At 45.6% G+C, this 26195-nt stretch overlaps 1 protein-coding gene across 16 annotated transcripts in view; it reads right to left on the bottom strand.

Annotated features, from left to right (window-relative positions):
- LOC142013544 (tubulin polymerization-promoting protein family member 2-like) overlaps positions 1 to 26195 on the bottom strand; it is a 142662-nt gene that overhangs the window by 49160 nt on the left and 67307 nt on the right. For 4 of the 16 annotated variants that reach the window (XM_074995054.1, XM_074995053.1, XM_074995055.1 and 1 more), the window contains 2 exons: positions 25993 to 26147; positions 25744 to 25875 (listed from right to left, as the gene is read on the bottom strand). The exons of 3 other annotated variants lie outside the window; for them this stretch is intronic. The gene's annotated coding sequence lies outside the window, so the exon portion shown is untranslated. Of the gene's footprint in view, positions 1 to 6770; positions 8783 to 9538; positions 14922 to 23594; positions 23805 to 25743; positions 25876 to 25992; positions 26148 to 26195 lie in introns of those variants that run through there. 9 more of the 16 variants (XR_012645673.1, XR_012645671.1, XR_012645672.1 and 6 more) reach the window with 9 other exon arrangements.

Raw genomic sequence — 26195 nt, 5'->3', positions numbered from 1 at the left:
TCCTTCCCTCTTGTGTCCAAAACCCAGGGGTGAATTGAACCTACTGCATACTATTCTGCATTGCTGTGACACCCTCACTCAAAGGAGCTCAGACAGCTTTATTAGCATTCAGTCTCCAAATACTCCTGTGAAGCAGGAAACTATTGTTTTCTCCTCACAGATGGCAAAACTGTAGCCTTGCCTACAGCAGAGATGCCTCCACCCGTTGGTCCCTCTTAACTGATTAACAAGCCCCTTGTACCAAAGTACTTGAATGGTTCTCAGGAGGTAACAATTGGTGCAATTGCTGAGGTGTGTCAGGTAAAGCCTTGAGTCTCGGTAGCTGAGCATCAGTGGGTTGCGTTCAAACGCAGGTGCAGTGCACCACTGCCATTGCTTATAACTCCTTCTGCCAGTGACTTTTTCTCTCACTAGCTGCCCACATCCCCTGACAATATTCCTCCTCGGCCCACAAATCTCCCAGAGATAGCTCCTTCCAGCAGATGTGCCCCCACCTACATTACTCCCTCCAGAGGGGCCTGTCTGGTGGGCTGGGCCCAAAGCAGCACACACACAGCAGGACCCCGTCAGTGGTCCATGGATGCTACAGTAAATAGGAGTGTGGGGACCTGGAGGCATGGTTGGGCCTGACTCCACCCTAGAAATTGCTGCTTGTTCGGATCTGCAGGCCCCTGCTGGGGATCCCAATGAAATATTAATCCAAGATGCTAACTCTCCCATCTGAGCTGGTGTAAGGTGACTGGCCCAACGGCAGATCCCAGGGCAAATCTTCTACCAACTGGGGTTGTTAGTGCATATGTCATCAGTCATTTGTGCTTAATCTATGCCAAATAGCTGCTAGAAGCACAAATGACTGAGTGCTGTTGGGTAGACAAGGCTGGAGGCATAAAGCAGTTAAATGAGTAGCCCTTTATGTCAATGGCAGAGATCAGAATAGAACACGGAGTCAGGAGTTCTGTCTCTAGGCCACATTTTGATCTTTTAACAGCCAAGAGTAAAACCCCTCTGTGCAAGATACATGTCATCACGGAAATTACTGTTGAGTCACAGGCTCCCCATTATCACATCACAGCATGATCAAAGAAAAAGGAGACGATGAGTACTAAGAAAGAAAAAGAACAGTTATTTTGTGTCACTTACCTCTATGGTCTGCAAGACAAGCCACAAAGGGCAAATTTTTTTTCAGGCTGATGCCCTTTACTCAGACTACAAATGCATCTCATGGGTGTCTGTCACAGACATGTTACTATCAAAGGCTTTGCACTTATTAGATGTTTGTCAGGATTTTCCTTTACAAAATTCAAAACGATAGAACTGAGCCACACCAGAATAGCTGCAGAAACAAGTCAATGTGGCCAAAACTCCCAAAAGGTTGTAGTGAAGCTAAACCAATAGGTCAACCGGAGGAATACAAAGGAAGAGGAGAGTTTCTGCAGCCTCAGCAGACATCACAAAGGGAGGAAACACAGATCACTTTGAGGCAGCCCAGCTTTGATACCACTGAACTGGAGGAAATGTGGTGTTCATATCATATCCAACCAGCAGCCACTAGCCACATATGGCTATCTCAAAAATAATTGCTTTCAAAAACGTGATAATTTCTGTTGATTCAATCCCACGTTGAAGAATTCTGTTGGAAAGTCTCACAAACTTATTTACATTTTCAGAATAATGTGGTTAGTTCACTATAGCAGTGGCAACTCTTTGGACACCACCTGAGGGCACGTATAAGAATACATTTTCATCCTCACTATTCATTCATTGCACTCTGTGTATCTATTTTTAAATATATTCAAAATGTTCAAATGTGTTTAAACAAACGTATTTCAGTAGGAGCCAAGTGAGCAAGGAAGATAATGAAAAGTGCCTGGATGTTAATACACTTCATATCCACTTCTATTGCCCCTTGGTGTACTTTTTCCCTCTCTGTACCACATTTGGGACCCAACACCCAAAGTACTCTAGCTGGTCACCTCATTGCCTGAGATATTTTCCTTTCTAGGATCACAAGGGTGGCTGTGGACTTAGAAAGTGCTCCTACAATCTATCAAGGCTGCAGTCATGGTAAGGAGACAGATACCTTCACTTAGAATTAATCCCCACAGAAAGTTAACCTATCTGTTCTCTTACTCACAGGGAGATGGAAGTCAAGGTTATGTTGTAGGAATAGCTCAGTTTTTTAGAGCCCTCCAGAACTAATGTTTGAGAGCATCCATGTCCCTCAGGCATGGTGCAACCACTCCTATTTGAGCTGGCACGGAACACCTCATAGGCTCACAGGGCTTCATCACTTCAGTGAGTCCAAGTATTGTCCTTTAGTCAAATTCAATCACTGGAGAGGGAGATTTAACATGCCCTTATACTCAATAATGGAAACAGATGATAGGTGCAGCTATAGACCTTTCCTGGATTCCAAATGTGCATACATCTTTGTCCTTTCTGGTTCCCCCTTCATGTCCCAAAGTAGCTTCATTCTTCATTAAGGTGGATCTTCCATCTATCCAAACAGGGTCTCACCATGAGGTTTGCTCATGTGACAGAGCCTTCTTCATGCAACGCACAGTCAACCTGTGGAACTCTTTGCCAGAGGATGTAGTGAAGTCCAGGACTTTAATGGGGTTCAAAAAAGAGCTAGACAAATTCAAGGAGGATAGGTCCATCAATGGTTATGAGCCAGGATGGATAGCAATGGTATCCCTAGCCCATTTGTCAGAGGCTGGGAATGGGTGACATACTTGATAATTACCTGTTCTGTTCATTTCTTCTGAAACATCTGGCATTGGCCACTGTTTAGAAGACAGGATACTGGGCTGGATGGACCTTTGTTCTGACCCAGTATGGCCATTTTTATGTTCTTTTGTTCACCTCCAGATTCTCATCCAGTCATTACATGGCCTTTGTCAGGTGTCTTTTTTTTTGCTGGTGCTGGCATGCCCAGGCCTGCGCTCTCCCAGGCAGACTTTCCAATTGTTGTTTTAACATGAGTATGTCCATGAGTTTCTGTACTGTCTCAGTTGGGAGTTTGAGCCTATAAATTAACCAGTCTATCAGACTCCAACAAAGGAGTGTAGCTGCATATCCAGGAACCTTTCAGAACTCCCACCAGTACTTCTTCCAACACCATTAGTCAGTCTAAACTAACAGTCTCCTCGCTCAGGCCCAGTTCACTGTTGCCAGAGAGGTAACTCGAGATACCACTTCTCACTGAGCTGCAGTAGCTGCCTGCATAAAAATGACCAAGTAAAACTATAGCTCATTTTCCAGTTCCAGTGTGGCTAAGGAACAATGGTATATAGACTCACAAATAGCTCAGTCGCTAAAAACTGTTGCTCCTACTTTTCATATATTGCAATAAGCCTGGTCAGCAACAACCAGGATTCAATGCTGCTGTTGTATCCGCTGTCCCATTCTATTTTCAGGAACAATTCAGTTTTCTTTGCTTTGTGAGGAAAGTGGTCAGTCCCACCTTAGCATCATGTGTAAGCAAATGGTGTTCCATAGAATCTTAACGCCGTGTGCACACTGGCTAGCTTCCAAATTTACCCCTTCCAATGTGTCTTCGTTGCTAATTTAAACCACACAAACAAACAAACAAAACTTTGCCTGAATCTTTCTGACTTATTTCCTGTTAGGGCCCTTCAATCCATGCCCCTACTGGCCTCTGATTCAAGAGAGCTTAAACACTGTTACATTCCTGTATTTGTGCTAACAAGAACAATTTAACCATGGCTTCAGGTTGAATGAGAAAAGAGCTCCGCATCTCTATGCAGTGTCCTGAAACAGGTAGCTACACTAATATTTAATTATGGCTCTATATGGATATTTTCCACGGTGAGGAAGTCACTGTTACATAGGTTTCACAATTTAACATTGTACATTTAGAACAACGTATATAGCACAAGCCACTCTCTGCCTCAAAACAATGGTGAATATTAAACCTCTGGCTTCTATCCGCCTCTGGCAATGAGTTGGACCTGCATGACACAGAAATAAAAACCACAGCACGCTGTCTTTACCTTATCTGGAGAAAGCAAAAGGATTTTTAATCAGCTTTTTCCAAGAGATTTCAAAAGGAAAGATCAAGAGAGCTGGAAAGAGTGAGTGGCATTCTGGGAAAATTAGCTTATTCAGTCATAAGAACAGTAGATTCTGCCTGGATTTTTTTCTGAGAATTTTTTTTATCTGTCAGTTGTGTTTTTTTGATCTTTTCTACATAACCTGATTGGTAGTTGGCATATTTTTTTCATATTGAAAAGTGCAATAGTTATGATTGATAGGTCACTACTAGGCTTTTATTTTTTTTATGACTACCAAACATTGCGTATGTAGCTCATGAGACTTCCTGATGATAGAAAATCCAGCTCATACAGAAGTAGCAGTAATGGGAAAATAGTGCAAAGGAGAAAAACAAACAAATAACCATTTAATTCTACATGTTTTTTTCCCTTCTGGCAAAAGATGGCTTTTGGACCAGGAATATGACCCTCATCTTAAAGTAATGTAGAGGTAGGCTACACTAGTGTGTCTGGTGAAGTAGTTCTAAGATGGTGGGAGAGCGAGAACTCATCCATTGATTTAATTACTCTGTCTCCAGGAGACCCAGGAGGTAGGTCACAGCCCATTCTACGTAGGAGTTTGGCTTGGTGTCATTTACATAGCCCAGGGGTGTGTGGATTATCCACACCCTGAGTGATATAAGTTATACCAAAGTAAGTGCTAGTGCAGCCAAACCCTTTGTCTCCAAACAAATCAGCATGAAAAGATTTGAAGAAAATTGGTTTATAATGAATGGTAGAGATTGGAAGAAACCCATCAATGAAAGCAATTCTTGTTTGCTAACCTGCCGAATAAACACCCAGAAGGAAAGGGATTACCACAGTCATGTAACGAGGCAATGAAGTGAAACAGGAAACACACCCTACATGTCAAAAGGTTTCAGCATTTCAGCTGTTCTCAGCCAAGATGCAAGCTATCCAGCACAGATATATTTGAGATATAATGTCACAGTAAGTCTGTGGAGAATCATGGATTCCAGGGCCAGAAGGGAGCATTGAAATTATCTAGTCTGACCTCCTGTATAACAAGCCAGAGAAAGTCCCCAAAATAATTTCTAGAGCCTTGCCATTTGGATCGCTATCGTGTGTGCTTCCAAAACAGGCCTGCTTGTTTCCATAGATATTCCTAAATGGAAACATCTATCTCATTTGTATTATCCTTCTAGGCTCTTACAAGTCAGCCCTTGCATAATGTTACCATATCAAACCTAGTCTTTTTTTAGAACTGGCTACTTAAATTGCACTGGCACTTTTTAAAGTATGTTGTATTTGCACTTTCACTGCTAGCTCCCAGACTGAGCCCCCCAGGCTAGATCTGGGAGGGCGGGGCAGTTTGGTTTTATGAAATCCGAACAAGGGGTAATTCACTCACCCCATTTTTTTCTGATCCCATAAAGATAAAGTCTGGTGGTTTAGATAAATGGCTCCCGGTTTTGGCCCATGCCTATATAAAATAAGGGGGAGGGTTCATTTTAAGAAACTAGAACCAGGGTGGTCTGGATATAGGTCTCCAAACACAAAGTTTAGGAGGATTCATAGAGAGACTTCCAGTTTTTTCTTGCTCTGTTTCTGGCTAGTTTTTACCCTACCTATTTGGTGATTTTCTGTTCTCAGATATTGCTTCTCTGTGTTTTCAATGGAGCTTAACATTAAATTAGATTAGTTTTACTTCCTTGTTTGCAAACAAAGGTCCAAAATCCCATACCCAAGAGTAAGTCAACCCCTCAGTCTGAATCTACCCCCCAGCTCGATATCTCTTTGGAAAGGTAGAAAATAGCATCCTGGGGACTACATTTTTAGACTGATGTGCAGCTATTTGATTTTCATGATTTTTTGGCAATGTAAGTAGGAACAGAATTTGGACCACACTGTGCATCTCTCTTTCTCTGTTCTCACAGTCTTCATCGTCAAAAATATGTAAATTCTTCAAGTGGTAAGCTGGGATCTGAAAATTGGCAGCAATACTTCTTAAAATCACGGTGAACTTTGTTTCCATTGTGCATATGAATACTGGCAAATGGCTTTTTTTCCTTTTCTTCAGGTGACAGTCATGTATGTAATACGGGGCAGCCTTTCTCAGCAATGATACATTTGAGATGACCATTTTTATTCAACTGTGTACTGGAATCATAGAATCATAGAATCCTAGGGCTGGAAGGGACCTCAGGAGGCCATCAAGTCCAGCTCCCTGCCTAAAGCAGGATCAACCCTAACTAAATCATCCCAGCCAGGACTTTGTCAAGGTGGGACTTAAAAACCACTAGGGATGGAGATTCCACCACCTCCCTAGGTAACACATTCCAGTGCTTCACCACTTTCCTGGTGCAATACTTTTTCTTAGTAGCCAATCTCCCCCTCTGTAACTTTAAACCATTGCTCATTGTTCTGTCATCAGGGAGTACTGAGAACAGCCTCTCTCCATCCTCTTTAAAGCCCCCTTTCAGGAAGTTGAATGCTGCTATCAAAACCCCACTCAGTCTTCGCCTTTGCAAACTAAATAAGCCCAGATCCCTCAGCCTCTCCTCATGTGCTCCAGCCCCCTAATCATTTTCATTGCCCTCTGCTGGACCTGCTCTAATGCATCCACATCCTTCTATACTGGGGGGCCCAGAACTGGATGCAGTCCTCCAGATGTGGCCTCACCAGTGCCAAATAGAGGGGCATAATAACTTCTCTACATCTGCTGAATATGTTCCTCCTAATGCATCCCCATATACTTTTAGCTTTCTTGTTTACAAGGGCACACTGTTGACTCATATGCTGCCTCTCATCCACTGTAATCCCCAGGAAACCTAACCAAGCAAGCAAATGAATTAAAACCCTTCCATGTTATATTATGTATTCTATAGAACTCCTTAGTTCTATTAGAGGAAAGAGTCAATCCGTGATCATCTCCACTGGAGGAAAGGGGATATTGCATTTTCTTTTTAATGAGGAAGAAAGGGAAGGCTTCTGCCTTGTAATGGCCTAACAGATCCTTGAACATGAAGACATTCAAAGGCAAGACAGAAACTGGACATGAGAAAAGCAGGGATGAATATTAGATTCACTTTTGCACTTCATGCTCGGGCAAAATGGGAGCTTAGTAAGAGTAGGGCATGCAGGATCAGGTCCATTATTTGCACAGGCAAGATAGACATTCATTAGTATTTAGAGGGTGCCTTACTGCTTTTCAGAGCGTATGAATATGTGCTGCCTTTGAAAGTGATATTAAAAAGTAAGAAAGTTTGGTTTTTAATTTTACAGGATTCTAATCTAGAAAGTTACAAAACAAGTCACTTCTGTGAAGTACTTGTCTTTTTACACTCATTAGAGTGCAATCCAGTGATGACTGAACATGATATTTAAACACTGGTGATTTGCCAATGAGTTACATGATCAACAAGAACTGTTAATGTTTTTTATTCTAAACCTTCTCAAAATGTCAAGTGTTCTTGTCAGCTGTGTGGAAGTGGCATAAAAGTAACTTTGAAGATGCTGTTGATGAGTTACGCTGGGAAACACAGCACACAGACACTAAAATCATATTCACAATATGTTCTAATCTCGCCCTGTTGAAAACAGATTTATGCACTTCACTCACTTTCCCATTAATGGCAGTGCAGTCTAGCCTGAGTTTTCCCTTACATAAGAGACACTGGACATTCTCAGTTAACACCAAATCCTACCCAATTCTGGTATCTATTCTGGCTCGAGGAAAACTAACATGTAGGACAGACCCGGTGATTCTGTCACAGCCTTCTTAATAGCAGCATTTTAAAAATCTTTGTGTGGTTCCAGGTATCTCCTTCCTATAAAATTTCAGCATATGGTCTCTCATGGGTTAATTAAGGAGAACAATGGGTCTGCAGTTAAGGCATTTGGGCTAGGACTCAGCAGACCTGGATTCAATTCTCTGCCTGACACAGAACTCCTGTGTGACCTTAGGTAAGTCATTTAGTGACTCAGTTACCCACCTGCAAGGTGATAATAGTGCTTCTTTACCTCCCAAGGGTTTTGTGAGTCTGAGATTTTAGAAATACCTAAGACAGGCAGCAAGAGTCATCACTCAAGCAAACTCCATCGTTTAATCCTATGGGTCCTGGTCCATCTTCAGTAGATAGAAGGGTTAGGCAGATTGTTGTTGGCTCAGAAGGATCCCTCCTGAAGCTGTTATGATCCAATACATCCAATCATAGGAATTTGGACACATAAATGACCCAGGCCTACTATACATATGTAAACAGAACCCACAGAGATTCCATTTTTCACTCAGTCTTTTCTCAAGGTGCTATTTGAATCAATGTGTACTTATTAATAGAAGTAAAAACTGAGTAAGAACCCAGAGCTAGATCACACTTCTATATAAAAATAGAGGCAGGAAACACCAGAAGTTTCTCCTCAGAGTTTCTTCTGTGTTCTTCCTTTGATGTGGTGAGTTTTCTCCCCCACATCCTATGGAAGAAAATAAGGTTCCAGCCCACAAACACTATAGACCTCAGACAATCACAAGGGAACACAGGGCCACCCTTCCAAAAGCCCTGTAGTTCCTCAGCAGCTTGTGCTTCATGCTGGATTCATGCTTCCAAGAAGTCCCGGGTCACAGCTGCCTCTGAAAGCCCCATATCCAGAGGCGCCCCAGGGAGTGTTTGAGGGAAGAAGATGAAAATATACATGTTCCTCCTTCACTTGCCCATTCCTTCTTTAGTCCTTCTACTCCTGCAGTTTACCCATATGGGCCCCTGGATCTATTAAGGACCAAAAGAAGAAATAAAAGTTGTTACAAAGACAACTGCCCCATTTCTATGCAGAACAAGAGAGGTCTATGTGAAGATCCTGAAAGCATGATCAGGCCCCATACAAGTTACTCAGGGTATGGCCTCTATTAAGAAAACAATGGAATACCTATGTTTTCTTTGAAAGAAATAAAGCTTTGACCTGAACCACAGTTCTGTAGACATTGAAATATAGACATCATAACTCAAAAGAAACTCAGATCAAAACCCCAGATCCACACACTGCTAAATTCTAGGGAAGAATGTGAAAAACTAGATCCAGAGCAAGTCCAAAAATCTGCAAATGCACTGTTCCTATCTTGGTACTAAGCTGAATCAGGACCTTGGTTTAAAAACAAAACAAAATCAAACACAAATTTTGATGTGGTAACAATCCAGATCTGGAGCTGAACGGTGCTGCTTACATGTATTCCTAATCAAAACAGATTAAGTCCAATGGGCTAAGACCATGGGTTACCTCTGGAAGGGCCTTGAGCCTCTGGGCTGCTGTAAGGGCTCCAGGGTCCCTTGTATGTCACAGGGCATCTTCCGCCCCAGAACCACCCTGCCTGTCTGAGGGCTTGGTGGGAAAGGAAAGTAGGGAAACTCATGGTGACATTGGTGGGGGAATTCTCTCTCATCAGCTGCAACTCTTTTATGGTAGCAAAGGAGCTAGAGTAGAGGACAGAATCTCTCACCATACAATTGCACAAGTTGATATTGCAAGAGCTTCAGACTCAAAAGTTCTATGGTGTAAGGAGGAAAGACAACACTGTATGAGCACACAGAATTTTAATTTCTCAATCCTACTTATTTCATTTGTTCCAGGCATCATCATTTTTATTTTATTTATTCATTTACTGGTGTAACACCACTAACTTCAGTGGATGCACTTCTGATTTACACAAGTGTGAAATTGCAGGAGAAAAACACCCCAATCTTTGCAGCACAGTTGTCCTGTGTCAGCCTTCACACTCATGAAGCCCCTGTAGTCCCGTCATGACCAGGAGCAATGGTTGAGTACTCTTTCAACAGTGAAATATGCTGTCGTGCTGGTGTGTGTTAGACTGCTCAAAGCTACAGTCGGAAGACAAGAACCTATTTCTAAAGTCTTACAGGATAACATCCACACTCATGTAGTGGTCCAAGTATTACAACTACAATCTTAGCCCAGAAAGGCAAGATAAGGCTTCCACCAAAGCCTACTAAAATATCTTTATTGACTAATGAGCAAGGTTTTTCTCTCAGGGTTTCCCAAAGATCCCTGTGTTCAAGCTTGGATATTTTGAAACATGTGGAAATGTAGTTGTATGCTAGAGATAAGTATTTGACATTTTTGACAAAGTCACAGGGTTCATCCCTTATAAAGAAGCATGTTTGAACCAAAAATGTCTGCAAGCCCTTGTGCAGTACCAGTACAGCAAAAACTACTACTTGATGCTGCCCTTCCACAACCAGATATCTGGTTGTGAGAGTGGTTTGTGTAACCACACTTTAGACCAATGGTTCTCCAACTGTGAGCAGGACACCATTTTAATGGGGTTATAAGAGCTGATTTAGGCTTCTTGGGACCCAGGGCCACAACAACGTTGCCAATTTTGACTGGGTGTATTCCTGGAGATTTCATCACACGACATAATCTTTAATTAAAGATTAACTTTTCATTCTTAGAGACTCCAAGCCAATTCTGGTGGGTTGGCAACCCAAACCACTGCTCAGGGTCAAAACAAAAGCCTGAGGGTTTCAGCCCTAGAAGCAGGACTCAGGTTACAGGATCCCCACACCTCGGGCTGAAGCCCTTGGGCTTTATCCCCCTGGCCAGGATGGAGGGGGCTCAGTTGAGCTCAGTCTTCAGTCCCCATGCCTAGGATCACATAGAAACATTTGTTGTCAGAAGGGGACCATGGTGCTGTAAGTTGAGGACACCTACTTTAGACACCTTAGAGCCAAAATTGCCTTTCATTTACACCTCCAGCAATCCAGAGTAACTCCAAAGACACAGATTTAGCTGTACATCCAGGATATTCTGCAAACATACATACAAATCTGGCTGCTGTGTGAAATTTTATATCTGTTTTCCATATATGTAATTTTGTGTCTACATCATTTCATGTGACCCATAGCAAATATTACTTCAGCTATTATTTCCATTACCCATATAAGTCTTTCAGAATCTGATTACTTTCAAGGAGCTAACAACTCCTTTGAAATCAGCTTGCAACATGGGTAGCTCCTCTAGAGCAAGAACTCCCTGCCTAAACTACTTCTTGTTTAATCTCAACATAAAGCCAGTTACACAATTATAATATAATTTTCATAAACATTGGAAAAACCAGTAAGCCACCAATATTGTCTTTGCTTTGAGGTCATTATGATTTCTGTTTTTGTAAACATGATGTGCATTATTTGGTTTGAAACCCAATATGCCATCAGTGAGTTTGGATACTTTCTCGAAGAACCAATTCATTTATGCCCATACAAACGTATAGACAGCACTTCGGTTGGCAGACATACATGGATATGCAGCATCTAGCGTAACCCGCATCCAAGGGTGCACAGTATGTGGATTAACTATAAGTGAAACAGTTACATCTGCCACAACCAGGTTAATGAGATGCTTCTAGGTTTCCAGCCCATCCTCACTTTCCTCGGCTTCTCAAGTAAACGGGGCAACTGAGTCAGGCGTAATGTTGCTTAGCAGCATACTCTACCGCAGAGCATGACCACGATGCGTACTGTCCTTCCTGTCAGCCACACCTCAAATGACGCTATCCACAGAAAAATAATTTTTGGCAGTTTATATCTTCAGAGGGACTGAAACAAACCTTTAGAGCAACAAAACCAAACAGCACATCTCTCCCACGATAAGAAAGTTCACAAAATATTTATGAACAACCCAGCCACCTACCCATCAAAATAAACCCCAACTTGACTGACTTAAGCAGAGCTGTTTCGTTGACAGAGGACAGATCAGAAGCAAGAAACTACTGACTATGATGAATACTTACTGAGCATTCAGACCTTTATCTTCAGAAACTTTAATTCTTCCTCACACGCAAAAGGAAGGCCAGTAAGTAATATCCTTGTGTCATGCATGCATAAACTGTGGCAAACAGAGTAAGTAACTTACCCAAAGCTACAGAAGACATTTAATGCTGAAAGTGGTATTAAAATTGGGAAATGTCTAGTTCCTAATCCCCCACTGAGACTACACCTCTTTTTACTTTTTTACTGTAACATACTCAATCACATTTGCCCTCTGGTGTTTTTAAAGAGCTCAGTCCTGCTCCCACTGAAGTTCAGTGCCCAAATTCAGTTGACTCCAGCAGGAGTAGAATGGGATCCAGATGTCCTGAGATTGAGAGAGGCCCAGTTTTCCCTGAAGAATCCCAGAGAGAACACTCCTACTATCCAAAGCCATAATTACTACCTGCAATTTAGGTAACTGATTGACTTACTAGGGAAATATGAACACAAGAGGAAGGATGGCTCTTCAGTTCCCTGTTTTGCCACAATTGTCCAGCATAACTTTGGGTAAGACAAATCACTGCTCTGCACCTCTGCTCCTTGTCTGTAATACCTCATTCCTGTCATTATGCGGTAGCCTAAAGGAAAAGGACAGCCTCTCTGTGCATATATGGGGTCTAGCACAATGGGCTCCCAGTCTCAGCTGGGCTTCTATACAGTTAAAAAATAAACAAACGAACATACAAGATAATGTGGCAGCCATCTTAAAACTGATTACCCAGGTTGCTAATACTTCAGGCTCAAGCATCTGCCAGTTGATAGTGTGGTTAATTGAATCTTAAAGTAAACTAAAATTCTTATTATAATGTAGTGACATGTTAATGTAAATGCAAACTTTAAAAAATAAGATATGTGAAGATAACTATCAAACAGATAACTATCAATTTCAATTACTGCTCGACTGACTTGTTCCTAGCGATTGTCATGCAGGGCCCAATTTTCAAAGGAAAGCACAAGTGCAAATCCACAAATCGGCAGCTGCACATAAATGGGCAGTTATGTATTAAAACTGGGGATTTGCATGTTTAACTTACATGTATATGCAATTACCCAGTGGAAGGCCTGGGATTATTTATCTTTTTTACTCTGCATAAACTAAAAGATAGAAAGATTAAAGGGGCTGATCACATGCAGCTCTCATTTACTTCCTCTGGAGCATGAAAAACAAGCCTTAAGTGACTTGCTGAAGCTCATATAGTAAGTCATTGTCAGTGCTGGGAAGGAAATTCAGAAGTTCTCTCAATCCTGGAGTCCAAACACTATAAATTCTCTTTCCCAGTAAAAATTCTGTACAGTGTACTGACCCCTCCCTTATACCTACTTTTATGTAATTTACTCATCACATTAAAAAAAGGGGCAGACAAACTACTCCATCATCATTTTCAATGAATAGCAAAGAATGCCAACTAGGGTAACTATAAATATGTGTGAAGCACCACTTGTACACCAAGTAACTTGCATGTGTGTCACAGATGGATTTGAAGATGAAGAGCCAGAGAGCGAGACAGAGAGAAAAGAAAAACATATTACAATCCACATGAAAAGAAACAAAAAGAATTTTGTGGTGTAAGACATTAAAAGAAAAATACAAAGCCATTTCCTTGCCTTGAGAATATATAGACCAAGCTCTACATAAACATAAATAACAGCTCTTTGTAATGGCAATGATTTGCTTGGAAAACATTCATTAAAAACGTCCTGTAATTATTGACACTATCATTATTTCTTGGCAACGTCAGTGTCTTGCTGCATTTTGTGTTTTTCATGAAAAGCGGAGCACTGTTTTGGGGAGTGGAGGGGAGCCAAGGATAATGTATTTGAAATATGTGCTTGGTGACATGAAACTGATTGCCCAAAGGAATCGGGATAAATATATTTGTGTTAGTGTACACGTGAGTAGCTTGAATCATGTACTGCTCTCTCTCTCTTTGTTTGGATTATGCAGCTTGGCTGGGCAACCATCCAAAAGATTTGCATTAAATTCTAGCTATATTCAGCACAAAAGTCATCTAGCATCAGAGGATCAAAGTTACAGCAACCAACAAGCACTAAGGAATTGATAAGCCGCTAAAATTAGGTCATCTCCTAGCAGCTGCTTTTGATGGATGAAGTGGAATTTAGCCTCAGGTTTTCTATTTAAAGATCTGTTACAGCATCTTTTCCTGCAGCTACAACAAGAACCCAACGAAGTATAAGGCTTTTGATTAAATGCTTAATCATTTCTATTTACTCTTCTGATTGTTTCTGCCATGCCACAGATTTACTGCACTCTCTATTTGCAGTTTTACTAGACATTTTAAACCCATACTGCAATATTTAGAAAGCTTTAAATCCCTAACTGCAAAGGCTAACAGAGGATATTTTTCTTCTATTTGGAGTAAATTTTGCCAATACATTTAGTTATTTTAAAGAAGTATATTGGCAAACAATAGTTTGGAAATAATTCTGTTTTTAGTTGTGTTCCATTACGAAAGAATCTATTAATTCCTCATTAGGAATTTTTAAAAATAATATTTTACTAGGGCTTACAGGACAATTTTTGTGGTTTTATGTTCTTCTTTTGTGAAGAACTTAGCTAATGAAATATCATTGTGAAAACTGTGTACCTCATCAGTGATGGTGATTCACAAACAAATAGATTTTGTATTGACTTCTGCTCCCTTGGAAAGAAAAGGAGGGAAATCTGAATGGCTAACAGGACTAGTTATAGGATCCAATGCTATCCATTCTCTAGAAGAGCATTGGTTCAAAGAGGAGCCTTAATTGTTAGTGGCTGAAAATTGCCACCATCACACATGATAACATAACAAATTACGTGAGTTAGTGGTTTCAGCCTAATACCACGTACACACTATAACCTCAGCAGAGAGATCAGGGATAAAATGACTGGAAACGTTATCTATCAGTAAGAAAAGAAAAGAAAGCCATGACCTACTAATAGATGAGGATCTGCTTCATTTAGACATCCTTTTTTACATAACAGTAATTGGATTGTCATACTCATGTCTCCTCTGAAGAGCAATCTGTCTCATTTCTGTCTTTCACGTAAGCGTGTTGATGGTTTGGCAGAGAACATTCTGCTCTTCTAAGAGAAAACAAATGCCATTGCACAACCACTTTACAAATATTTCATTAGCTTGTCTGTTTCTTGACTTGCTTGTTTAAAAATCTGAACCAGATAATAGCCAAAACCTGGTTATAATTGTGAATTTACATGTCCAAATTTCTTATGCGATTTGTATTACAGAATACCATCCATCCAATTATAAAAATCGAGTAATGAAGGAACAAAGATGTCTGAGAGACTGTTTGGTTTATGGCAGTGTGCTTTGTGGAATCAACATTATTTGCTGGTCTTTGAGCAAAGAACTCTGGTGATATAAGCTAAAAGAAAAGTCATGTGACAAGAACATCAAGATTACAAAAGTCACACACTCAGGACCTAGGAAATGTGAGATCTAACATTGTTTGTGCACCTTTAATCTACCCTTTGTGCATATGCATTTTGACACTGGTTTTAGGGCTACATGATCACACTTCATTGTTTTTGTGGGGTCATCTGCCTCATTCACTGAGAGGGAAGCTATTAAATATTTTTATCTTCATCATTCAGTAGCCGTGTCTACACGTGCACGCTACTTCAAAGTAGCGGCACTAACTTTGAAATAGCGCCTGTCACGGCTACACGTGTTGGGCGCTATTTCGATGTTAACATCGACGTTAGGCGGTGAGACGTCGAAGCCGCTAACCCCATGAGGGGATGGGAATAGCGCCCTACTTCGACGTTCAACGTCGAAGTAGGGACCGTGTAGTTGTTGCACGTCCCACAACTTCGAAATTGCGGGGTCCTCCATGGCGGCCATCAGCTGAGGGGTTGAGAGACACACTCTCCAGCCCCTCAGCTCAACGGTGGACGCGTGGAGCAGCCCCTAAAAGGTCCCCACCCCCTCTCTTTCTGTGCAGGAAGCTGAGAGAGTGTGCAGGCAGCAGCAATAACACGCGGCTAGCCTGCACGCTCATCTTCAGCCACCGAGACCCCCAAAGGACCTCATGGCCGCCCGGCAGCCCCCCCAGCGCCCTGAGGGAACCCCCCCGAAGGGAAGCCAGGGTAGCCAGGGCAGGAGCCAGGCCGGGAAGCGGCAGCGGGGCCCCTCCTGGAAGGAGGCCAAGCTTCGTGACCTGCTGGGGCTCTGGAGCGAGGAGGAGGTGCTCCAGGTAATGGGGAGCAAGAGGCGGAACGCGGATGCGTTGGCTCGGCTGGCCGAGGGCCTGGCCACCCGGGGTCACCCTGCCCGTGCTCCGGACCATGTCCGGAGTAAAGTGAAGGAGCTGCGGCAGGGTTACGCCCGGGCCCGGGATGCAGCCGGCTGACCTGGGGCCGCCCCTGTCACTTGCCTCTTTTACAGGGAGCTCAGGGACATCCTGGGCCCCCGGCACACCTCCTCCCCTCTGGCCACGCTTGACACCTCGGCTGAGGAACCCCAGCAGAACCCGGAGCCGGAGTCCGCCCCGGAGGCAAGCCCCGCACCCCGGGGGTCCCCCCTGGAGCCCACCCCCGGGGGAACCGGAGCAGGAGGAGGAGGAGGAGGGGGACTCCTCCTCCACAGAGACGGGGCTCCAGATCCTCCTCCTGCCATAAAGGAGCAGCAGCTGGGCATCCGCCCCCCGGGTGTCCCCCGACCGTGGGAGTGGACCTACAGGTATGTACACCCCCTGATGTACACCCCCATTGTTGAGGGGCGGGGGTAATAGATATGTGGCCAGGGCCCTCCACATGCCCAGATGACCATGGCCCCAAGGACAGCAGTGGCATGTCCCTCACAGGCGTGCATCAGTCCCTGCCCCACCACCCAGCACGACAGTGCCATGCCCCATCCCCGGGGCAGGGGGGAGCGGAACCTCTAGGGTCCCCCGGGAGGAGGGGGTGGGACACCCAGCAGCAGCAGCAGCAGCAGCATGTGATGGAGTGGGGGGAGTGCAAATGCGAGACTCAGGCTAGATATGAGCAACAAGCAGAATAGCTCCCAGGGGCAAAGGATGATCCTGGGGCTACAACTGGCAGGTGACACCTCTGCCCTGAACAAAGAGGAGGGAGGAGCCGAGCTGGCTTTGAATCGGGGGCCACAGTTAGAGGCTAGGAGAAGGGAGAGCTGGAAGTCAGCCAGCCTGAGGAGGGGGAAAGCTACACCCCAAAGGGGCACCCCTCAGGGTCTTCTCCCCAGGACGGGTTGGAAGGACTGTCTCTGACTGCTGTATTGTCACTTCTGGGAGAAACTGGGCATCTGTTGCCTAAGAAACCTCTCCTGTCAGACCCTGCTGAGTGAAGTGAGAGTCACTCCCACCAGGGGACAGGGTGCAGTGCAGGGGGACCCTTGAACCCCATCACAGCAGCATCTCCCGGGGATGGGGAACCTGCAGCACAGGGATGGGGGGACAAGGGCCACGGCTCGGGGCCCACACTAATGGCTGTCTCCACTCTTCTTCCCCCCCCTCCTGTGTTCCACAGCTGCACCATCGGAAGGACCGGAGAGCGCTGGCGAGGCTTCAGTGGTCCTGGAATCCCCTCCGGGGCCATCGCTCCAGGCCAGCCCCTCGGCGGAGGACCGACTGGCCCCACGGCGGGCAAGACGGCGGACCCAGCAGCAGCTGCCGGCAACGGACCCCCAGCTGCTGGCCCTCCACCACCGGCAGGTGGAGGTCGCGGAGCAGCATCTGCGGGTGGAGCAACGCCGCCTCCACCTCCAGGAGCGGGCGCTGGCCTGGCGCCAAGAGGCATGGGGGGCCTACATGGAGACCTTTAACCGCACAGCGGACTACCTGGCCCCCAATGCCGCGCCGTCCACCGCTGCGCCCGCCCTGCCCGCTCCACCCGCCGCGCCACCCGCTGCTCCTGTCATCGCCGCGCCGTCCACCGTCGCCCTGCCACCCGCCACCGAGGGCCGTTCCGCCGAGGGAGACCTGGGGCCAGCTGACACTCGCCGGCCATATCTAACGGTCCGCCTGGCCACCAGCCAGCCCCGGACAGGGCTGCGGCCGAGGCGGGGCTCCCGGCCTCCCACCCCCAGTGCTGGACTATAGGGGCATGGGGCCCAGGATGTGCCCCCCCCCTTGTATATATTCCCCCCACTGTTTTGTTGTTCGGCCTTGTATATAGTTTGTATTTATTTATTTGTGACCCCCGTTTGCACAGTCTGATCCTTCCCCCCCCATGTAAATAGTTCTCCCCTTCCTTGTTATCCACTTTTCATATTTAAGTTAGTTAGAAGTTCCTGTATATAGTTAGTATTAGTTAGAACAGAGTTCAAAGTAAACAAGTTTGATTTCACAAACAAGTGTCTGCTTTTATTTGTCCAGGAAAAGTGTGTGGGGGGGGTGCTGTTGGGTGCTCCGTGGTGTGGGTGTAGGGGCAGGGAGTGTTGTGGAGGATGGGGGGGGCAGTGGGGGGCCTGGCAGCATTCACCCAGCATCCTCATCAAAGTGGGCCCGCAGGGCCTCCTGGACCCGGGTCCCTTTGGGGTCCACCTGGCGACTGGGGGCACCAGGTGGCTGCACATCAGCCCTGCCGGCCTCCACAGCCCAGCCCTGAAAGAAGGCCTCCCCCTTGCTCTCCACCAGATTGTGTAGGGCGCAGCAGGCACCCACAATCTGGGGGATGTTGGTGGGGCCCGCATCCAGGCGGGTGAGGAGACATCTCCAGCGCCCTTTGAGGCAGCCAAATGAGCGCTCCACCACCTGGTGCACGTGGTTCAGGCGCTGGTTGAAGCACTCCTGGCTGGCAGACAGATGGCCCATGTACGGGTGCATGAGCCAGGGCCGGAGGGGGTATGCCACATCTGCGATGACGCAGAGGGGCATGGTGGTGTCCCCCAGAGGGATCTCCCGCTGGGGGATGTAGGTCCCCGCCTCCAGCCGGCGGCACAGGCCCGAGTTCTGGAAAACCCGGGCGTCGTGGGTGCTGCCAGGCCAGCCCACATAAATGTCCTGGAAACGGCCCCGGCTGTCCACCAAGGCCTGGAGGACCACTGAGTGGTAGCCCTTCCAGTTGATGTACCATCCTCCACTGTGCTCCGGGGCGCGGATGGGGATGTGAGTCCCATTCAGAGCCCTGAAGCAATTGGGGAAGCCCAGGGTGGCAGAGCCCGCGATGGTGGCATCTGGGTCCCTCAGCCTCACGAGCCTGTGGAGGAGCATGGCGTTGATGGCGCGGACGACCTGCAGGGGAAGCACATGGGAGAGCACCAATGAGGGGTGTGCAGGGTGTGTGTGGCCCTCCCCTGCCAGGGCCCCCCTCCCCTCCCCTCCCCTGCCCTGCCCTGCCCTGCCAGGTCCCCACTACCCTTCCAGGGCTGCCTCCCCCCGCTCCCCTCTGTGGGTCCTCTTACCTCCATGAGGACAGCCCCGACGGTGGCCTTGCCGACGCCAAACTGCTGGCCCACGGATCGGTAGCTGTCTGGAGTGGCCAGCTTCCAGACAGCGATGCCAACCCGTTTCTCCACAGGGAGGGCACGCTGCATGGCAGTGTTCTGGTGCCTGAGTGCGGGGGTGAGCCACTGGCACAGCTCCATAAATGTCTGCCAGCTCATCCTGAAGTTCCTGAGCCAGCGGTCGTCGTCCCACTCCCCAAGCACCAGCCGCTCCCACCAGTCGGTGCTGGTGGGGTAGCTCCACAGCCGCCGGCATATGAGGCGGCGGGGGGGTCGGGGTGCTGCAGGGTTGGGGGTTGCATCCTCCTCCCCTGCGGGCATCTCCTCCTCTGTGGCAAGGAGGTGCTCAGCTGCCTCCTGCATGGCATGGATCAGGGCAAGCCCTGCTCCTGCAGGGGCGGCTGGGTGGACCTCTGGCTGCTGCTGCTGCTGCTGCTGCTGCTGCTGGGGGTCCATGACTGCGTTGCCCGAGGTGTGCGTGCCTATGGCTCTGCAAACCACATGCTGTGCAGGCTGAGTGTGTCTGGGAGGGGCCCTTTAAGGGAGCGGCTAGCTGTTGCCCCGGACGCGCTAGTCCGCCCTGTGACCCTGTCTGCAGCTGTGCCTGGCACCCTTATTTCGATGTGTGCTACTTTGGCGTGTAGACGTTCCCTTGCTGCGCCTATTTCGATGTGGTGCTGCGCAGCGTCGATGTTCAACATCGACGTTGCCAGCCCTGGAGGATGTGTAGATGTTATTCATCGAAATAGCCTATTTCGATGTCTCCACATTGAAATAGACTACTTCGATGTAGGCTTCACGTGTAGACGTAGCTAGTGTGTCCCAAGCCCCAGGCCTTATTTACTGTATATCATTCAAAGCCTGTACTGAATGAATAATAATAATAAAGTATATTTATTATAACATAAATATTTGTAAATTTAACTAAATATTATAAATATTTATTAGCGTTATTATTATATATTAATATAATTATTAGCGTTATTATTATATATTAATAATATATAATATAATAATAATAATTATTATTATTATTCCTACTACTACTACTACTACTATTTGGCTTTTCTATCATTCTTTCACCACAGTATCTTTTTTTTTATTACAAACATTGATTAATTTGTTTGCACAGCACCCAGTGAAGGTATCTCATCTTTAAAATGTGGAACTGACGCACAGAACAACTAGGAAGTTGCCAAAAATGTAAACTGATTTTGAGTGCTCAATTAGCGTTGTCTATGTCCCGATTTTACAGAGAGCTTTGTGTTTTATATCTCATCATGGCTACGTCTACACGTGAAGCCTACATCGAAGTAGCCTATTTCGATGTGGCGACATCGAAATAGGCTATTTCGATGAATAACGTCTACACGTCCTCCAGGGCTGGCAACGTCGATGTTCAACATCGACGTTGCGCAGCACCACATCGAAATAGGCGCTGCGAGGGAACGTCTACACGCCACAGTAGCACACATCAAAATAAGGGTGCCAGGCACAGCTGCAGACAGGGTCACAGGGCGGACTCAACAGCCAGCCGCTCCCTTAAAGGGCCCCTCCCAGACACACTTGCACTAAACAGCACAAGATACACAGAGCCGACAACGAGTTGCAGACCCTGTGCATGCAGCATGAATCCCCCGCTGCAGCAGCAGCAGCCAGAAGCCCTGGGCTAAGGGCTGCTGCCCACGGTGACCATAGAGCCCCGCACGGGCTGGAGAGACAGCATCTCTCAACCCCCCAGCTGATGGCTGCCATGGAGGACCCCACAATTTCGACGTTGCGGGACGCGGATTGTCTACACGGTCCCTACTTCGACGTTGAACTTCGAAGTAGGGCGCTAGTCCCATCCCCTCATGAGGTTAGCGACTTCGACTTCTTGCCACCTAACGTCGAAGTTAACTTCGAAATAGCGCCCGACGCGTGTAGCCGCAACGGGCGCTATTTCGAAGTTAGTGCTGCTACTTCGAAGTAGCGTGCACGTGTAGACGCAGCCCATATGTGCAGAGCAGAGCTGCCATGGAACTCATTTGCAGCTCTGGGGGCTCCATGCTTCTGCAAATCAGAAGACCCTTGGGTCTCAAGTTGGATAGCCACAGAATGAGGAACATCACACTATTCACATATTAAAACCTTTAGTTGAAGTGACTTGCTTAGTATCACATAGGAACACTGTGGCAGCGTCAGGGAGAGAATTCACTTCTCTGCGGTGGCATTCAGCAGCTGCCTTAATCACAAGGTCCATCCTTTCTCTTCTTGTAACCTCCTGCCTCATTCACTATGCACCTTCCAGCTTCTGCAACAAATGAGGCTGGGACTCTACAGTCTCCTTCACAGGAAAACTAATATGTAATCATGCAATCAAAGATTGTCTTACCAAGCAATCAAATCAAGGGTACACAAGCAACCTCCATTCTGGTGTTCCCTAACTTTTAGGCGTTTGCCTTTGCAACCTTAATATTCTTTTAATGTGTTTATTTTTATGAAAATTGCAATGCCTAAAAATATGTATGTGAAAAAAGTCCAGCACGCAGAACCATATTGGGTCATCATCAGGGTTGGGGCCTTTACATCCAGAGCACTGTCCGCTACCACTCAAGCTAACAGAGTAAGTAGCAGTAGAAGTGCATCTAATGCAGAGGGTATCAGCCCTTAAAAGCTTATGCCAAATTAAATTTGTTAGTCTTTCAGGAGTCTTTAAGGACTCTTGGTATTAGAAAGCTATTATCATGTGTGTGGATCTACAACTCTAAATAGGGCCCTACCAAACTCACACTCCCAAAAAACATATCACAGACCAAGAAGTCTGGTATTCTGGGTGCTTTTAACCTATACTATACAGATTTCATGGGAGCGACCAGCATTTCTCAAACCGGGGGCCCTGACCCAAAAGGGAGTTACAGGGGGCTTGCGAGGTTATTTTAGAGGGGGTTGTAGCATTACCACAGTGTCACCTTCAGAACCAAGCAGCCAGCTAGCTGTCCAGCTATGAAAGCAGTGCCCTGCCAGCAGCAGCACAGAAATAAGAGCAGTGATCCCATACCATGCCACTCTTACTTCTACACTGCTGCCTTCAGAGCTGGACAGCCAGAGAACAGCAGCTGCTGACTGAAGACCCAGCCCCACACACAGGAGCACAGAAGTAAGGTATTAATACCACAACACCCACCACAATAACCTTGTGACACCCCCTGTCCCCATACACACAACTCCTTTTGGGGACAGGACCCCTACAATTGTGGCCCCACTGTGGAATTTTAAATTTAAAATCCCATGCCCATGACGGAACTTTCCCCTCCTTCTACTTCAACACCCATGCAGAGCTGCAGAGAAATGAAGAGTTAGGCTGGCACTGCCCCATTTGAACTAAGATCCCTTAATACAGAGAAAATGTTCACTGAATGTGTGTGGGGAGAGGGGGTGGAAATCTCACTATTGGATAAGTTATTAGATTTTGGACCAAACTTCCAAATGGAGTAGCAAACGCCCCCTTGCTCGACAACCTTGAAACTAGACTGGACAAAAGACTGATCCAACTTGAGCTCCCAGGGTCCAGCCTAGATAGATGTATCCTAACAGATCTTTTCCAACTTAGAATTCTGGATTAGGACTGGCTGTTGTATAGGAGAGCTGGCAACATGACAATGATCAGTAATGCATGGCCTTACTGGTCAAAGAGTAGACCAGGCACAACTACCACTGTGGTGCCTTTCACACCTCTTTGCAAGAGTAAAAGCAGAATATGAAAAGTATGTCACACTCCCTCTTCTCTTGCCATAGATAGGAGTTATTCCATCATTTATCAATTGTACACAAATCCCTTTTCATATGCAAATATACCATTTGCCTTAGAGCTCTAGCCAAACAGTTGTGCAGTGCTTTGTCAGGAAGATAATATCTTTAATCACAGCGTCCCTTGTTTCCATTCTATTGAACAGGTGTTGCATAATGTCAAAGCCATTGTAACATCATCTTCATTTGTTAGCAGAGTGTAATGAATATGTTGTAGGGACATGAATGTGTCAGTCTCATGATTAGGGTTAGTGGTTTCATGTGATGTGGTATGTGTAGGATAGTGACATAAGCTGAGAAACGCAGGAGTACACTGCAGCAAATGTAACTGAAGTGGCTGCTTTTAGCTCTTCTCACTTTTAGAAAGAAGAGAATACATGAAAGACCTCATTGCAGATGAGTAAATTGTTTAGTGTGGTTAATCCTACACTTGGGTTACACTCCCATCCCCTGCATACAGAGAGAGAAAGAGAGAGACAGTGATTTTTTTTTTCAAAAGAGCATCATCTACATGCAACACTTTTATGTCATATCAGAATAGATACCTGGGTCCATCTTATCCTGTATCCAGTTCCACACATTAGTCTATCATCTGATATGTCAGAGAAAGTTGAGGCCCTCTTGTCCTCAGACTGTAATTTTCAAAAGGTGGGTATTTGTCGGGAAAGTAAGCAAAGATAAGCATTGCAAAATCAATCTGTCCTCATGGCTTAAGCTGATCCCAGGCCCGGGGTGGCCATTTTCCTTTGAAAGATCTGAAGATAGACCATTGTGTGAAACAGAGTACTGTACTAGGTGGACCATGTACCTTTTATGATACATCATGTATGCATCTATAACTGTAGGCATTATAATCAGCACTAATATCACAGTCCACTTCAACCCTTTCATGTATTCAACAATGCTAGCCTAAAGGTACATTTCATTTCCTTCTCTTTTCTTCCTATATTCAGGTATTCTCCTATGAAGTCATCCCACAACACAGTGGATAGAATTACCTCTAAAAAGTCCAGAGGATGAGATCCTACTCTCTCTCATCATTTAAACTCCATCTCAAGACCTACTTCTTTCACAAGACTCATAGACAACAGGACTATTCTAAATATTCATAATTATCCATTATTTGTTCTCCCAAAGAATTCCAACAGGTTAGAGAGGCATGGGGAAAAGTCCGGCAAGTTTAGTTTATATCATATTGTGCTCATCTCCTATAGGTGCTGTATGACTAAAGTTTATAACAATATTGATATTAGAGTAGGACTTTGAGTCTCCAACCCAGATCAAGGCCTTATTGTGCATAGTGGAAACACACTATGAGGAGTCTCAGACCACAAGTAACAGTCAAAAACAGTCAAGGAAGAAATCACTTGCCAAGGTCACATAGTAGCCCATTGCTGTCAGACCCAGCAGTAGACCTCTCCTTGTTTCTTGTCTGCTTCTCTGTCCTCTGGGCCATGCTACCTCCTCACTTCTCTCTCTCCCTCTCTCTAGCAAACAATTTATCAATCTTGACAATTCATCATCATCCTGTTCTCTCTCAGGATAAAAGTAATAGCAAACCAAACACTTTTGCTGGTTGTTTAACTATTGATAATTACTTCCCTCAGAATGTAGAATCATGGAATCCTAGGGCCAGAAGGGACCTGAGGAAGTTATCGAGTCCAGACCCCTGCCTAAACCAGGATCAACCCTAACTAAGCCATCGCAGCGAGGACTTTGTCAAGTTGGGACTTAAAAACCTCTGAGGATAGAGAATCTACCACCTCTCTAGGCAACGCATTCCAGTGCTTCACCACTCTCCTGGTGAAACAGTTTTCCCTAATATCCAACCTAGACCTTCCCCACTGCAACTTCAGACCATTTCTCCTTATTCTGCCCTCTGCCATTACTGAGAACAGTTTCTTTCCATCCTCTTTAGAGCTCCCCTTAAGGAAGTTGAAGGCTGCGATCACATTCCCCCTCACTTTTCTCTTCTGCAAACTAAGCCCTGATCCCTCAGCCTCTCTTCATAGGTCATGTGCTCTAGCCCCCTAATCATTTTAGTTGCCCTCCGCTGGACCCGCTCCAATGCAACCACATCCTTTCTATGCTGGGGGTCCCCAAACTGGACACAATACTCCAGATGTGGCCTCCCTAGTGCCAAATACAGGGGAATAATAACGTCTCTAGATCTGCTGTCTCACATACAGTGCCAGTCCTCCTCCTTTTCTCCCCTGCCTGTCCTTCCTGTACAGTTGATATCCTTCCATGACAGTGCTTCAGTTATGCGAGTCATCCTACCAAGTCTTCATTATTTCAATCACCTCATGCTCCTGTGACAGTGCCAAGGCCTCTAATTCCTCCTGTTTGTTTCCTGGACTTTTTGCACTTGTGTACAAACTCCTAAGATAACTAGCTGATTGGCCTACTTTCTCCTTTTGAATCAGGGCTGCTTCCTTGTTGCACTCTCGTCATTCCTCACTTATCTCAGGGCTTGTGTAGCTGTCTCCCTGCCAACCTAGTTTAAAGCCCTCCTCACTAGGTTTGCAAGCCTGCCCACAAAGATGCTCCTCCCTCTCTTTGTTGGGTGGATCCCATCTCTTCCTAGCAATCCTTGTTCCCAAAACAGAATTCCCTGGCTGAAGAAACCAAAGCCCTCTCCCCAACACCACCTGTGCATCTATGCATTTACTTCCACAATTCAGTGATCCTTACCTGGACCCCTTCCTTCAACAGAAAGGATGGATGAAAACACCACTTGGGCTCCATATTCCTTGATCATTCTTCCCAGAGTTAGATAATCTGAACTGATCTGCTCAAGGTCATTCTTTGCTTTGTCATTAGTTCCTACAAGGAGAAGTAGAAGGGGGTAATACCGGATGACTAGAAGAAGGCAAATGTAGTGCCCATCTTTAAAAAAGGAAAGAAGGACAATCCAGGGAACTATAGACCCATCAGCCTTACCTCAATCCCTGGGAAAATAATGGAGGAAATCCTCAAGGAATCCATTTTGAAGCACTTGGAAGAGGGGAATGTGATCAAAAGTAGCCAACATGGATTCACCAGGGGCTAGTCCTGCCTCACCAATCTGATCAGCTTCTATGACGACGTAACAAGCTCTGTGAACATGAGGAAGTCAGTGGATGTGATATACCTTGACTTCAGCA

Source organism: Carettochelys insculpta, chromosome 5 (genome assembly GCF_033958435.1).
Source record: "Carettochelys insculpta isolate YL-2023 chromosome 5, ASM3395843v1, whole genome shotgun sequence".
NCBI lineage: Eukaryota > Metazoa > Chordata > Testudines > Carettochelyidae > Carettochelys > Carettochelys insculpta.
The sequence above is the reverse complement of the archived record's forward strand: the minus strand, read 5'-3'. Positions and strand labels throughout refer to the sequence as shown.